Below are 14,338 nucleotides of genomic sequence, written 5' to 3'. Positions count from 1 at the left end.
AACATTCTAAGCAGGCGGCTTCGGTGGGGAAATTTAGCCCAGCTATATTTGAAAGGGTTTTATTCATGCAAATGCACATTTTCAATCTTTTCCCACAGACGCTGCTGCTTCTACAAATTAATTGCAGAGAATGCTGCCAAATGAGGACGGTGAAGCAGCAGAAGAAAAGTACCTTATATATATATATTTAAAAAAAAAAAAAAAAAAGGTTACCCCATCATCTATAATGCAATCCAGCGGTATTCAGAAGCCCTGGACTAAAACGACTATGTAAGGGGCAATCAATGACAACGAGATTGTTGTTTGAAGGAGATATGTCTAGTCAGGCACTAAAAGTAGCTATTGTTTCCCCTAGCTTGCTTCAGAACCCTCTTGCTGAAAGAGGTATATTATTCCCTTCCCGTTTATTTCCTTGATAAATGCATCGGGAAATCAACAGTGGCAGATCTTTAACTGAACAAGCACGCTTGTATTTGCAGTACATGCTGCTCAAAATCCGGCCTTTTGAATCTCTGCCAGGCTGGAAAGAACAAAAAGGGGAAATTGCTCAGGGAAAAAGTTTTGAGCGTGGAATTCTTTGTGAGCAATCTCATCTCATTCGCTTAATGAATAAAGTACTCTTCATCTGCCTAGCTGTGTGACCGGAGGACTAGGTACCCAGAGCTGGTATCTGAACCAATCATCCTTAAACCTTGGTCTTCACATATTTTCTTTGGCTTGACGAGCCAGCCTGGAAATTTAGACGTTAGACATACTTTTTTTCAGTTTTCAGGGCTTATAACTTTATGGCCATGCTTTCTAATGACTGCTACCACAAAACCTAACCCTGAATTCTTCAGTTTCATGTCATTTTTAAAAGAAAAGCTATCAGTGTTGTGTAGCATATAAATGGATATGGAGTAACCCTGGTTGTCATCATAACAAAAAAGCTAATTGGCTCTCACCTAAATAAAATTTGTGCTTCTATTTAGATTAGATTCAATTAGCCCAAGGGTGACAAACTCATTTGTTGTGAGGTCTGAATCAGACATAAATGACACCTTTTCAGGCTGGGCCATATGTGTACTTATTTAAGATTAGGTAACAGAGACAAACATTTTTTAAAGACACAGACAAACACAATTAAATGGTTATTTTTTTAAAAAATATATCTTAAAACATTAGCACTCATTGATCTTAAAGGTGCTTTCTTTGTAGCTCTCCCATGGGATCCAGGGAACTGGGCAAAGGAAGCTCTGGCTCTTTCCTTCCTTCCCTAGGGGATGAGGAGGGGGAAGAACCTCAGCCAATAGAAGGAAGAGAGGCTTGACTCAGTAGCTCTGCTGTGCGATTGAGAGAACCTAGCAAAGCAAGCTCTGCCTCCCCTCCCCTCCTCCCCAAGGGAGGAGCCTCAGACAATGAAGAAAATAGTTTTGCTCTGTACTTCCTGTGCAATTGAGCAAGTCTTGCAAAGCAAGCTGTTATGTAGAAGGAAGCAAGAGGGAGGGAGAAGGAAGCAGATGTCAGCCAGTTCCTCGGGGACTTGATAGGAGCCCTCCGAGGGCCTGATTCGGCCTCTGGGCCGCATGTTTGACATCCTTGAATTAGCCCAATCTGGATGGCCCAACCGTACCCGATTTCAGATCTTGGAAGCTAAGCAGGGTCCATCCTGGTTATCAGTCAGATGAGAGACCACCAAGAAATTCCCAACACTGCTAAGCAGAGACAGGCAATGGCAAACCACCTCTGAACATCTTTTCCCTTGAAACCCTCACAGGGACAAAGCACCTTATACATAAGAGGCACCTACAATAAATGACTGTTCAAAGTACCATACGCCACAATGAAATTACTAGAGACTACAACACCCTGGGATTTGTTGAGCCCTGATCTAATAGCGACCTGGTTGGCCTCTTCGTGACCGACAAGAGCTCACTGAACAACTGCACAACGTTATGGGTTTCAACCTACTTTGGGGGCTCTCCACATCTGCAGAAAACTTTGACTTTGCAAAACAAACAATGCTAAATGCTTGAATGCTGAGTCTCAGTTAAAAGGATGGGAGGGAATGCATCTAATCAAGCCTCTGGGAGGGAGAGATTTTGGAAGCAGTGGGGATAATTTCCAGGATCTTGCTCTCCATGAGATAAGCGAGGTCTGGCATACACTTTAAAGCATTAGCCGATCGTACTACTTGCATTTGTACAGATCATTTCACAGCTTCTGGCACAGGTGCCCAGTCCGTTGTGGATTAGGTTATGTTATGGGAATGGGCTGCATTTATGTTTTTAGAAAGAGTTCTAAAAAAAAAATCATCTGCAGAGATCTCTCTCTTGCTCGCTCTTATAGTAAGCAGGACTTTGGGAAGTGTTATGTTGTACCAGGTATGTTGACTGCCACTAAAATCCGTATCTAATCTCTGTTTGAGCTTGCAGTGCGGCAGTGCCAATTGTTTATTCATCCAACATCATCTCCTCAGCCCATGCTCCTTTCTTCATTCTGGAGTCAGCTACAAAGCACTTTACTAATAGTCTCAAGCAACCTCATGCACAGTATGAAGAATTCATTTCTATTACTAATGCTTTTTGGAAACTGACCAACTTGCCCCAAGGATTTTTTTTTTTTTTAAAAGAACTTTTTGCAATTAACCTGGGACGTATAATTAAAAAGCAAACGGCGACTCAAGTGTTCTCCTAGACTTTCATTTCTTTACAGTACCCTTGCACTATAGTTACCAAGATGAATTATGGACATCAGTACTTAAAATAATTATTTGGCGCTTGAATTCAAAAGCATTTCTCAGAAGAGAGGAGACGAAGGGAAAATGAACATGATTTATCAACCAGCATATTTTGTATTAAATTATAACTCTTAGGAGGCAGAGCATGTAGATTGTGTGTCCTCCACAATGCAGCTTCTGTGTAGATAGATCCAAGAGGGCAGCCGGGTTGGTCTGAAGCAGCTGAACAAAGCAGGAGTCAAGTCGCACCTTTAAGACCAACCAAGTTTTATTGAGAACGCAAATAAAACTTGGTTGGTTTTAAAGGTGCGACTTGACTCCTGCTTTGTTCAGTGTAGCTTCTGGACAAAGCAAATTAATTTAAACTGCGATCCTGGAAAGATTCACTCCTTTCTAAGTCCACTAATTTCAACAGACCGTGACAAGCGTCACTCCAGTTAAGACTGCCCTGTTAAAAACTGGAAAACCTCCCAGGTCCCAATAAAAATGCTGGACACTTATCGACCCCATTTCCAAGGAAAAGCCTTCCCATGTACAATAATAGTTGTCCACAGGAGCCTGGAGAGGAGATGACTGAGAGGTGATACGACAGGCAACTTCAAGCATTTGAAGGGCTGCAACACAGAAGATGGAGTAGAGTCGCTTTCTGCTGCCCCAGAAAGTCACACCAGAACCAATGGACTGAAATTAAATCATGAGTTTTTGTCTAAACATCAGAAGCAACTTTGTGCCAGTCCGAGCAGCTCCTCATTAGAACAGGCTTCTGCAGAAGGTGGTGGGCTCTCCTCCTCTGGAGGTTTGTAAGTAGAGGCTAGATGGCAGCAATGCTGATTTTATGAATTCAGGCAGATTGCGAAGGAGGGGCAGGAAGGGGTGAGCCAGTGCTCAGCTCTCATGGCCCTTTCTTATATACCCAGGTTAATGCTGATCGCCACTTTGGTTCATAGAACCATAGAGTTGGAAGGAACCTCCATGGTCATCTAGTCCAACCCCCTGCACAATGCAGGAAACTCACAAACACCTCCCCCTAAATTCACAGGATCTTCATTGCTGTCAGATGGCCGTCTAGCCTCTGCTGAAAAACCTCCAAGGAAGGAGAGCCCACCACCTCCCGAGGAAGCCGGTTCCACTGAGGAATCGCTCTAACAATCAGGAAGTTCTTCCTAACGTTGAGCTGGAAACTCTTTTGATTTAATTTATCTGGAAGGAATTTTCAAATTGGCCGAGGGATCCGGGAGAGTTTTTTTTTACCTTCCTCTGGGGTCCCTGGGGGAGTGGAGGGCAGCTGTGACCTTCCTGCATGATGCAGGTCCGTGGCCTGTTAGCAACCAGGCCACAGAGAGGCAGAGGTGCCGCACCACCCCTTTCGATCCGCCCGAATGCAGCGAGGCAGAGCAGCCCCATTGCTCCTTTCACCTGCCCGGGATCTGGGAGGATGACAAAGGCACTGTGGCCTTGCTCCACAGGACCACTTCTGTAATCTGCCCTGGTCCCAGGTGGATGGAAGGGGCAGCATGGCAGCGACCTTTGCCTACTCCTCATTTAAAGACCCCCATAGGGGGCAGGGATAGGGCTGGGGGCACCCTGGAGTGGCAAAAGCCCCAGCATCACCACCCCACACCGGTCTGTGGAAAAATGGTCTTCCACGAAACCGGTCCCTGGTGCCAAAAAGGTCGGGAGTCACTGATATAGGGGGTTGGACCCTGAAGGGCCCTTCCAGCTCTATATTCCCATGTTTAACTACAGTCTTCTGCTGAGGTGCATCATAATGTTAGAAGCGGACAGAAAACTGTATTTAAACTGCCAAAGCTATTTCTGCTTGCTTCTCACAATTACGAACGGTGATATTTGCACAAGGTCTGCTGCACAATAAATTCGATCCCTTGCCACCACTGACTAGATCGTGATCATTTCGAAGATATACCTACCAGCAGGCAAAGGGCTAAAGCAGTGAATAGGCGCACTGAATAGCCGGTTCTGACGCAAGTCTGCAGCTATCGGTCTGCAGTACAGACTTCCAGCGCAAAGTCAGGGGGGCGTGGGAGGGGTTATCCAATTATGGTGCGGTGGGAGCCGGGCCTTGTTGTGCAAAACACTGCAGCATGTGTTTGGGACATAAAGAAGGCAGCTTAGTAAGAGAAAACTGAGAAGTACTGAGTCATGTTCGTTGATTCCCAGAAGATCTTAAAACGGAGACCAGTGGCTTTTATACAGAGGGGGAAAGCATCCAAGCAGTTATAGAACAGTAGCAGGGAAGAGGTAGCAGGCAGTTAAAGGCCACGGAACTCAGGCGATCATGCCTATGAAGACTGCTTTAAGGCCTGGTCAATAACAATGATTCCTCCTTGAGCTATGGCTTTGGTTTAAGTTTAAAATGCTTCTTGCTAGCGTAACATCTTGTACACTGCTTCTGAACCTGCTATCATCTATTTACATTTAGAGATGAGGTACAAAATAGTCATGCAAGGGTTTAATTGGCAAACAAGCAAGAAAGTCCCAACTGGAACAGGAAGTTAAACTAAACCAGTCAGTTCAAAGACAGCAATGGACTCTACTAAGGCCTATATTTAAGCCACCCCGGATTTCTCTACGCCTCAGGAATGTTAATATACTTCATGGTCAGAGAATCTTCAACAAATTCTGCAACGTGATACAGACTGCATCTCCCCTGCAACCGAGTTGGCTCCCTATGTCAGCGGTAATAACTCAGTTGCTCTCAGACAGGGCTACCAAGTCCCTGCCACAGAACAGCTGGCCAGAGGGGACTTACTGGCAGCAGGGGGAGGCCTAGCCTAGCCTGGCATGGCAGTGACATCGCTGGCAATGTTGCCTTCAGCATGCACCGGAAGTGAACGCCATCACATAGCTCGTGACAGAGTCACTCTGGTATCCAGGCAAAAACTCGATGGTAAAAGTTCTTAGACCATAGAGTTTTCCCCAACTACCGGAGCACCCCACATCATTGGCAACATGTCACTCCCGGTAAGTGCTGGTGTTGACGTTGTCAATGATGTTACTGTCATGCCAGTTGACGTTGTGGATGATGTTACTGTCATGTCTACCCCTGCTGCCAGTTTGAGAGACCCTTTATTTCTATCCCTGGCACAAGGCCCTTTAGGAAGCACCCAGCTCACCCCTTCTCCAGTCTATCCAGCATTGCCTGTCTTAAGGTGGGAACCAATCTCCAAGCTTCATCAAATGGTCTTGCCCACTTTCCTGAAACCAAGGCAATAGATCAAGTGTCTTCCAAGTCACAGAGTATCACTGCTCTAGGTTATTCCCTTAATCTGCCTCCCCACAAAAAGATTAAACTGTACAATGACGGCATCTGAGCTTTCCCCCTTTTTAAATTACTCTTGAGATTAATTGAGGTACTTTAGACACCATTTGGAAAGGTAGGGGGCAATTTTTTTTAAAAAAACCACCCAAACAGCTAAAGCGGCAGTTATCACAAACACTGAAGCGGCAGCTCACTGGAATGATTGTGACAGCTGCAAACCAGGTCACCAACAGACCCTGTAGAGATCTCATCATGCTTGGGAACTTCACAGATATACAGAAAAATGTGACTTTGTAAATTAAAGACTGGCGGTCCAGACCATTTCCCTTCCTGGACGCTCCTAGTTTGCCTGGACTATTTTACAGATTATATTCGCCAGGGCTTTTTTTATTTGTAGAAAAAGTCCAGCAGGAGCTCATTTGTATATTAGGCCACACCCCATGACACCAAGCCAGCCGGAACTGTGTTCCTTTTTTTCCCCGCCAGCCTCAAAGGGTTTTTTTTTTTACTTTTCAAAATTTTTAACAACTTTTAAACCACAATTGTCCAATACTCACTACAAAATTAAAAAGGTAAATGTAGTCCCCTGTGCAAGCACCAGTCGTTTCCGACTCTGGGGTGACGTTGCATCATGTTTTCGCGGCACACGTTTCACGGGGTGGTTTGCCATTGCCTTCCCAGTCATCTACACTTTCCCCCCAGCAAGCTGGGACGCATTTCACCAATCTCTGAAGGATGGAAGGCTGAGTCAACCTCGAACCAGCTACCTGAACACCCAGAAGCTGGGATTGAACTCAGGTTGTGAGCAGAGAGTTTGACTGCAGCTTTACCGCTGCAAATTAGTTAAATACAGAATTAAATAACTAAATAAAAATAAATCAGTTAAATACAGTGGATTTTTTGGAATAATATCATATTGAACTAAATATTCCACTATATATTTCATCATTTTTAAGGGATAAATTGGAGCATGCATAGGCCATTTTAGAAAGGATAAAGTAGTACCATATTTTAAGTAACCACTGTTGGGTAGTGGGTGGTTTTTCTAACAATTTCATAGCTATGACATTTTTTGCGATAATAAACAGATTAATTCTGTTTTAGAATTTTCTGTGTGTAGTAGTTTCCAGTTTTCTAATAGTATTACTTCGAGTGCAGAGGATAATGTTACATTTGTGATTTCTTTTATTTTGGCTATTATTTGTTTCAGCCTCAAAGTTTTTGCAGTCTGTCCTTATCCTTTCATTCTGCCTTTACGACTTGGGTTACGGACCCCCTTTAGAGAATTCTAGTCTGTTTCTTCATTTAAACCACAGAGTTTTTAGGTTTCACCATATGACTAAAGAGCTAGCTGTTTTGTCAAACGGTTAACGTTCTCAAAGAAGTTGCTTCAGACACTGCAATATTAACTTCAGACACTGCAATATTAAAGTTTGGATCATTTCCTGCCCAAAAGCTACATTTTATTTAGTGGCTGATTGAAACAAAATTCCTTCACAAAGTGACCAGTTTCCAAATATGACTAATATCCTCCCATTTATAAACCCATAGAACCGTGAGTCTCCAAAGCAATTTGCTCAGTTCAAATCCTGCTTGTGATTACATTGATGCTTGACTGAATGATCTCAAGACAGTCGATGTGTGCTGTTATTTGGTCATTGCTTTGCAAGCGGGCATCACCTCCAACAGGACGTCTCCGCTTCACATATATGTCGGTTAATGAGAGAGATTGCCAGCATAATCTGCTGTCTCAGCCTATTCTTCCAAACTTGCCTCACCAAGCAATCACTCTTTAAATCCAAATTAAACATGTATCCGGGCCAAGTCAAAGGCTGCTGGGTCAGCTAAATATTTAGCCGCGTCCCTTACTATAGAAATAGCCAACAAAAATGTTTTTAAATTAAAATACAGACGTTTACCTAACTGGATGACGAAAGATTCAGGTGAGCAGCTGTGTTGGCCTGAAGCAGCCGAATAAAGTTTGAGTCCGTGGAACCTTTAAGACCAACGAAGTTTTATTCTGAGTATAAGCCTTCATGTGCATGAACACCTTCTATACCAGGGGTGGCCAAACCGTGGCTCGGAAGCCACATGTGGCTCTTTCACACATATTGTGTGGCTCTCAAAGCCACTTCCCACCCTCCATCAGCTGGCTTGGCGAAGACATTTCTCTCTTTAAAAATCACTTCTCCAAGCTAAGCCAGTCGGCAGCTTGGAGAATGCATTTAAAGTTAAAGGTACTTTCTTTCCACCTCTCCCTCCCTCCCTCTCCCCCTTCCTCATCAACTTAAGTAAAGTAAATTTATTTTTATATCCCGCCCTCCCCTGCCAAAAGGCGGGCTCAGGGTGGCTCACAGACATGGGATAGCCATGATTTGGATAAAATACAGTCAACATAAAACAGGTTAAAATACAATTAAGTTACATAGGTTAGTTAAAATAGATAAAATAGCTATTATAAATTAAATTAAGTTAAGGTGCTAATTAAATTAAGTCAACTTGCTTTCTTTCGACCTTTCTTTCAATTTTTCCTTGCTGCCTTCCTTTCTGTCTTGAAACTCTAAAACATCTGACATATATTGTGTGCCTCTTAAGTTAAGCAAATACCCCTGTCCTATACCCAGAGTAAAACTTTGTTGGTCTTAGAGATGCCACTGGACTCAAACTTTGGTTAATAATTAAGATTTCTTTTAACTGAATCAAGAGGACGGGGAGATTCTCAAGACAAGCCAGTAAAATATTCTGCAAGGCTGCTGAATGTTGCTGGGGAGAAAAACACTGTGCTTCATCCAAGCCTGAAGCATTCCAAGTGGGTTACAAGTTTATGAAATGACCAGCTACACAAGATGTTAAAACCATTAATGGGAACAAAACATTAGGGAAGGTTTGGTCATCAGGGATGCTTAATTCTGACAAAACTCGTATTAGTTTTTTGCCCAGTGCTGTCTGCTCATGCACACTGAACTATGGATTAACTGTAACTCTCTCTAAAGAAAGGAATGTTATAACTTAAGAGTTGAAAAGGCCCAGAAAAATAAGCGGGAAGCATTCAAAGCACGCATAATTTCCCCCAAGCCTCCCCCCCCTCCCAGTTTTTTTCCACAATAGAAAAACTGGAAATTTCTGTAATGCGTCAAGTGCTTAAGGCAAGATATTACTTAGTCAAAACACACGGTAGGATGATGTTTTATATAAAACAATCTGGAGTCTATTTTCAAGGATACGATGATCGTTTAAATGTGACTGGCACTGTCCACAATTAACAAGTTACCATGCCTATGCTACTATACGACTGAAGGACTTCGGTGTTTTCAATGTCAACAGTTTAACTTGATATCCAAAATATGCTGCGCGAGCCCTATTATAACTGTATGAGGCAGCTTCACGTGGGTGCTGCCCTCTAGCACAGTCTGGAACCTCCCTCTTGCCCTCATTTTCATCTTTTCATCTAAATCACGCTGTGGTGCTACAGTGCAGCTTGGCAGGGAAAGGGGGGGGGGAAGGAAGCCCTTTAAAGGGCGGAAGGGTGTAGAGCTGCTGGGCCCCATTCTGACAACAGAGCTTAGCCGCAGCCCAGCTCCTCATAGCAGCAAGGGGCAGAGGCCAGGCAGATTCTCACAGCTGCTCCACAGATTCCACTTTGAACCAGAGAAGAACAAGCCTATTTTGTTTTTAACTGCTGCTTACAGTGGAAAACTCCAGGAACTGCAATAATTATGCTAGGAATAAAGCCCGATGGCATGCCGTTGCTCCCCTTTAATGTAGGAGCTTCCTGGTTTCCATGTGGGAATTCTTCCATGTGGAAGAATTCCCACATGGAAGCAACCTCTGATAAGAAAGCATTGCATGCAGTGTTCCCTCTAAGCTGAGTTAGCGTGAGCTAGCTCACAGATTTTTAGCCTCCAGCTCACACATTCGTCTTCGCTCAGGGAGAATGGCCCCAGAGCACACTGATTTATGCAGCAGCTCACAACTTTAATGCCAGTAGCTCACAAAGTAGGATTTTTGCTCACAAGACTCTGCAGCTTACAGGGAACATTGATTGCATGTATTTCATTTCCCCCCCCCAAAATGTTCTTTAGGGTAAAGGGAGGATCCAGGTTTTCCTTCCACGGTTTCAAGATTTCCAGAAATTACACATCTTTAGTTACATCACTGTGGCCAGCCGCTGGCCCATCCAAATGATTTCCTGCTACAAAAGAATTCAAGAGCTTCCTAAATCTGAGTATGAAGACACTGGCTTGGCCACAGAAGAAATGCGATCTTTTCTGCAGGCACTGTTCTCGAGCGAACTACATTAACAGCGGCACTTTGGGCTTGCGTACACTTTGCATGTATTCAAAGTACTTCTCATACATTATGTACAATACAGTAAGTATGCTGTAAAACGAAGAACAGAGTCGATGAAATGCTCGAATGCCTCGGAAGAGCTAACTTCAAATATGCATATGGTTAGGGATATGGCAGATGCAAAAAATTAGCACCCACACATACACAGAGCAGTACTTACCACTGTAACGTGCTACGGTGAAAATGACAGTCTAAGCTGTGGAGTCTTGTGAGCAGAAATTCTACTCTGTGAGTTACTGGCATTAAAGTTGTGAGCTCCTGCATAAATTAGCTTGCTCTGGAGCCATTTTTCCTGAGCTAAGACAAAAATGTGTGAACCAGAGGCTAAAAACTGTGAGCTGACTCATGCCAACTCGGCTTCAAGGGAACACTGGTCTCAAGACAATCTTGGACATGAAGATTGTCAACCAGCTTAAGCAGGGACTGCTTTGCATTTTAGGCCACACATCTGATATAGCCAATCCTCCAATAGTTTACAAAAAAGAGCCTTGTAAGCTCTTGGAGGATTGGCTACATCAGGGGTGTTTGGCCTAACATGCCAAGCAGCTCATGCTAGAATTCCACCCCTGAGCCTAAGGAGTCATTGCTGTATTTTATGATTGCGTTTTGGAAACTAACACTGCATGATTAAAAGAAAAAGATTCCTGCTGCGCTTGGCTCAAAGCATGATTCTGGCCCATTACATTACAAAACTGCAATGGGAAGTGCCAAGTGCTCCTAGCCCAGGATTACTGAAATATGCTCCACTACAGTACTCAAAAAATGGTTGCTAAGAACACTGCTAAAACTCAGTGAGACCCATCAAGCAGAGCTTGGGACTTAGGGCAAGCTACAGGAAGGCGAAATCAGAAGGTGAAATAGAATGGCCTTCATAAGATCAGAGGAAGGAAGGAAGGAAGGAAGGAAGGAAGGAAGGAAGGAAGGAAGGAAGGAAGGAAGGAAGGAAGGAAGGAAGGAAGGAAGGAAGGAAGGAAGGAAGGAAGGAAGGAAGGAAGGAAGGAAGGAAGGAAGAAAGAAAGAAAGAAAGAAAGAAAGAAAGAAAGAAAGAAAGAAAGAAAGAAAGAGAGAAAGAGAGAAAGAGAGAAAGAAAGAAAGAGAGAAAGAGAGAAAAAGAGAAAGAAAGAAAGAAAGAAAGAAAGAAAGAAAGAAAGAAAGAAAGAAAGAAAGAAAGAAAGAAAGAAAGAAAGAAAGAAAGAAAGAAAGAAAGAAAGAAAGAAAGAAAGAAAGCTCTCCAATTCAAAACACCAGATTTGTTCAAGCAAAATATGATAGTGAGGCAAGGAACCAAATACCAAACTGGGAAAGTAACGTACTTGGTTGGTAAAATTTTCCACCAAATAAAATGTAGGCTACGTAGTGATGTACCTTGGTCTTCTAGAGGCTTCCAACCCCCCCCCCCCAAAAAAAAAAAAACCCAGGGGAGATTTCAAGTCCCAGGCAGGATTATCTGACTCTGCCCACCCTAGACCATCATACACTGTTGTGGGCCACAGGTAACTTTTGCAAAATTGAATGCTAAAAGACTCCAGATCTTCAAACTGCTGGCTATGACCTTTAAGGCCCTTCACAGCTTTGTACCCCAATATCCGGATGAACCAATATTCCACATGCCCCTGCTGTGTGTCTGCTATGATCATCAGGCAGCCATCCGCAGCTATTCCACCACTCAGAATGGTCCATCTGGCATCAACCAGAGCCTGGCTCTTTCCATTTGTGGCTCTGTGGAATGGGCTCCCAGAAGTGAAGCCCCCCCCCCTCCTCCTTGGAGATGTCCAGGAGGTTCTTCCAGGCCTGTTTGTTTCCCAGGGAGTTGAGGGTGGTTGAATGGCAGGCATCTTTCAGGGATCGCAGAGGGAAGAAATCTGGGGTTTGCAGTTTTATTTTGGTTGTAACTGAAAATGTTTTTAACTATTATTGTAAGCCGCCATCAACCAAGAGGAAAGGTGGAATATAATTGGTTTAATAAATAAATATAAGTAAATACCTTTACCTGATGTTGGGGTTAAGTTTTGCCGCACAACTAGCAAAGAATGACACACAAAACAGCTAAGGTACAGTCCCAACCTCTGCCAACTTGGTTCCAAGGCAAAGGCTCATGTAGGTCTGGTGCTACAGGAATGACTGTGGGGCGAAGCTCGGGCTTGTGGTCTCTCAAATTCCTACTCCTCTCGTGCCCTGTAGTTCCATCACTCCCTCATCAGTTTGTGCCACACCGGGGTTTGCACTGCGCAAAAAGCAGCAGACTGCAGTCGGCCAGTTCATTATAGAAAGCACACAACTCAAGCCAAAAAGAGAACCACAAAACATGAGGGGGAGCGAAGAGCACACACACACGGCTCGTTCCACAGCCATTCGTGGGAAGTCAAACTACAATGTGGTTCTACCCTTGAATGCTGCCACTGCAACATCTGTACGCCTATGAGGTTTTTTTCAGGTAGGAAGAATGCACAATTGAAAGTGTATGCAACAGCTGGCACAATATGATACAGCCAATTATTCTGGTATCCTGAATATTTACACATTTTTAAAAAACACAATTGTTTGTTTATATATCAACACTATTCTGAATAACCTAATTGAAGTCTTAAACACTGGGGCGAGATTTTTTGTCCCGCTACTTTCTATTTTTGACTTTTTGTTACATTTGGTGTTCTCTTATTGATCTTACATTCTGCTTTTGTTTTAGAAGAAGAAATTGGATTTATATCCTGCCCACCACTCTGAAGAGTCTCAGAGCGGCCTACAATGTCCTTTCCCTTCCTCCCCCACAACAGACACCCTGTGAGGTAGATGAAGATATTGGATTCATATCCCGCCCTCCACTCCGAAGAGTCTCAGAGCAGCTCACAATCTCCTTTCCCTTCCTCCCTCACAACAGACACCCTGTGAGGTAGATGAAGATATTGGATTTATATCCCGCCCTCCACTCCGAAGAGTCTCAGAGCGGCTCACAATCTCCTTTACCTTCCCCCCCACAGCAGACACCCTGTGAGGTAGATGAAGATATTGGATTTATATCCCGCCCTCCACTCCGAAGAGTCTCAGAGCGGCTCACAATCTCCTTTCCCTTCCTCCCCCACAGCAGACACCGTGAGATAGATGAAGATATTGGATTTATATCCCGCCCTCCACTCCGAAGAGTCTCAGAGCGGCTCACAATCTCCTTTACCTTCCCCCCCACAGCAGACACCCCGTGAGGTAGATGAAGATATTGGATTTATATCCCGCCCTCCACTCTGAAGAGTCTCAGAGCAGCTCACAATCTCCTTTCCCTTCCTCCCCCACAACAGACACCTTGTGAGGTGGGTGGGGCTGGAGAGGGCTCTCCCAGCAGCTGCCCTTTCAAGGACAACCTCTGCCAGAGCTATGGCTGACCCAAGGCCATTCCAGCAGGTGCAAGTGGAGGAGTGGGGAATCAAACCCGGTTCTCCCAGATAAAAGTCTGCACACTTAACCACTGCACCAAACTGGCTTTAATTGTTGTGTGTGTGTGTGTATTAATAATTTAAACTTCACCATCTGAGGTCCCTAACTGGGTTGGAAAGGCAGTACAGAAATTCTCCTCTCTTTTTTTTTTTTTTAAATTAAACATACTCCAGAGCTGGGCCAATGATTGTACTATTTGAGCCCCCTGATTTTTATCTATGCGACTATTTACCTGCACAGTTCAGTGTTAGCAAAATGAATACTGCATATAACTGAAGAATTACCTGCAATACCGTTCTACATATCTGGAAAGGAAAGGGTTCAGGAGCCAAGCTCGTGGGGCATCAGTGATCAAGCCCCGACTGAGCCTTAACAATACATTAGGGTTCGGAGTGGGCCACAGGACATGTGTGGCCTTTGCCTCCAACATGCACGCATGAACCCTATTGCATTATTCTGGCACTGAAGTTGCCATGAAATTGCAGCAGGAAACTCCCCTAAACTCAGTTGGTGAACCAGATTTAGGAACATACCGAACTACCAGAAAAATAAAAAATTAGTGG

General features: G+C 44.0%; 1 protein-coding gene across 1 annotated transcript in view; it reads right to left on the bottom strand.

Moving 5' to 3' along the window:
* CSGALNACT2 (chondroitin sulfate N-acetylgalactosaminyltransferase 2) overlaps positions 1-14,338 on the bottom strand; it is a 69,133-nt gene that overhangs the window by 21,573 nt on the left and 33,222 nt on the right. The window lies entirely within an intron of this gene.

The sequence above is a fragment of the Heteronotia binoei genome, chromosome 6, assembly GCF_032191835.1.
Source record: "Heteronotia binoei isolate CCM8104 ecotype False Entrance Well chromosome 6, APGP_CSIRO_Hbin_v1, whole genome shotgun sequence".
NCBI lineage: Eukaryota > Metazoa > Chordata > Lepidosauria > Squamata > Gekkonidae > Heteronotia > Heteronotia binoei.
The sequence above is the reverse complement of the archived record's forward strand: the minus strand, read 5'-3'. Positions and strand labels throughout refer to the sequence as shown.